Below are 2986 nucleotides of genomic sequence, written 5' to 3' on the forward strand. Positions count from 1 at the left end.
AGCGAAATATACATATTTATGTTTGTTATGAAGCGCAATTATGCAAATTTTGCTATAGCATACAAATATAAATTTTGTGTTTGCTCTATGTGAAAGTTGTTCAATAAAGAATCTAGTTATTAACACGATCTTATCATAAAGTTCAAATATTAACCCCGCAACCCACTCAAAGCAGTGTTCTAGTTCCTCAAACTCATGTGTTAGCTATTCAGTCACAGACTACTTGACTTCCTTACTATAATTTAATAACGTTAGCTAATTTTATTAATTTGGTTTGATTTATAAATTTAAAAATTTTACACTTTGGTTTAATATATGAAAATCCGAATTAACACGGTCATGTACACCCTTAACGTGCAGTGTGTGTTTTGTCGCATGTTTGAATACAACAAAACTAAAACAAAATTGATTAAAGGTACATATATGTTACCTGCCCTCCCAACATTAGGGCCTTTGCTAAGTACTATCGAACGTTAAAAACTTCAAAAGAAGACTATGAAAACACTTAGGTGTTGTTTGGGGGTACTCCATCACACACTCATGCAATTTAAATATGCATTATGAAGAAAATTAGGGTTCCACCGACTACCGAGTTTAGGGTGGTCAATTGAACACCCTTTAATCGAAAATTTTACTATAACTATAGAAAATTATACCAAATATATAAGTCAAAAATTCATATATATATATATTATATCTTGGACACCGTTAATAAAATTTCTGACTCCACCATTGCTGACCAAGGAATGTATATAGGCAATACTTATTGATTGAGATCATAGGCCGAGCCAGGATTAATGTTCATAAGTTGATGACTTTTTCCCCTTTTACATTATTAGGTCATAAATTAAATAATTTTTTATATATTCTTAAGGTAAAAATACAAACTTTGGATCAAAGTTATATATTGGTTCGACTGATCAATCCTTTATCTCGAAGTCAAGGTCCTCTCTTGCTTTTGGTTGAGATCAAGTTTTCGTCTTGCTTTAGGCTTTAGGGCGGAATAGAATGATTACAAGATAAACAATGAGACAACGGTAAGCAACTCTGTCCTAGCAAAGTGAAGTCTCTACTCTTATCGCGTGATTTATCTGATCAGATACTTGTTTTTTCCTATTTTTGACAAAAGAATAACAATACAAGTTATCGTGACCCTTTTTTCCTTTTAGAAAATTACATGATACAGATAGAAGAGTCAAGTTTATAGGTCTATATGTGTTATATCAATCAATCACTATGGCCATGTTTGTATATATTATTGTATGGGATTAAAACAAAACAAAAGAAGGAAAAATTGAAACAATATATGTGGGATATATATATAACAAGTGAAAAGGTGAAAGTAATAGAAGATTAGAAGTCAACAAATACAGTATGATAGCTAAGTTGCTACCAAGACTTCACACATATTGTATGTTTCAAATTGAATTGGACATGATGGTAACATATATATACAGTAATTTATATATTTATAGAAAATTCAAACAAGAATTAACTGAAGATATTACCATAATAAGAAAGCTGAAAAAGATATGAAGAAATAAACGTATAAAGAAAATCTTACTATCGCAACAAAATATAAATACATGGGGCACAAGTTTAAGTGGTTTAGTAATTATCATAATCTAATAATTAAACTACCTTTTTTCAAAATTTAGAATTCATAAAAGAAATTATATTCTATAAAAAATACTCGATACATATATTGATGATCTAAAACTAAATATAATATATTAAAATAATCGAGGCACGTTCAAACTGAAAATCAATAAATTAACCATTTAGTCATGGATGCCAACACAAGTAGTTATAATATGACTTTAGTGTAATTATTATTAAACAAAATGTTTAAGTACAAAACATGTTTTTTTTTTATAATATGATCCATTTCTTCAGGTATACTTTCTCTTTTCATACAGATATATGTCTGCACATTCTCATCATGATATATACAGCTAAAAAAATTGTTGTCTTTAAAGATATTATTATAAACTTCCCATTTGTTTTAATTTTAGTGGTCAACATGAATTAATTTAAAGGACTTAGAACAACAGTTATATTTATCATTAATATTATTGTCTTTCCTTTATTGTGCCAAGATGCAAGTAGAGATTATTAATTAATCTTTTCTGCTAATCAAATTGTAGACAAACAGATATGGAACAATTTTTTTTATTTGGGCAATAAGGAAAAAGAAATATATATATATATGTCCTTAAAAATTATATCTTATTATATTAAAAACGATAGATTTATTTATAAAATAGTTTAAAAAAATAAAATATGTATGTCCTATTTCCTCTTTTTTTTTTTTTTAATTCAAGTTGTTGAAACTTGAAACAAAGTAACATGTTTCAAATTTAAATGCAACAAGTAACATGATAAACCACATATATAGTAATACTCATAGAATCAAATTTCAAAGAAATAATGGTAAAAAGTCTATCTGAGTTTCGTATCTGAACCGTTACTAATTATCTATCGAAACATGCCTTGAAATTAATGAGTCAATATGTTATTATTATAAGTCATGTTGGTGCATATAAAGTATAAGTTACATATATATCATTAGTGTAAGAATTTTTTGTTGATATACCTTCTCTAGGATTTGAGTTATAAATATTTAGTCGTAATAACTTTTTAACGGCTAAACCTTCTTAAAATGTGTCATTTGTAATCTTAGATTGTATTAAATTTTTAGTTTGTTACGGTAAAATTTATTATTATTTACTATAAACTAAAATAATAATACAAATTGTTTACTAGTAAATGTGATACCGGCCCAGAATTAAAGGACCACATCCAATCCAACCCATATTTGATGAAACAAACAAAATTAAATAAAGGGATAGGATAAAAGATATTACATAAGGTATACACATAAATGTATATAAAATACATTACCGATTTAACTGAATCTCGTATTTTTAACATTTTATATATATATATATATATATATATATATATATATATATATATATATGAG

The sequence above is a fragment of the Solanum pennellii genome, chromosome 4 (assembly GCF_001406875.1).
Source record: "Solanum pennellii chromosome 4, SPENNV200".
NCBI lineage: Eukaryota > Viridiplantae > Streptophyta > Magnoliopsida > Solanales > Solanaceae > Solanum > Solanum pennellii.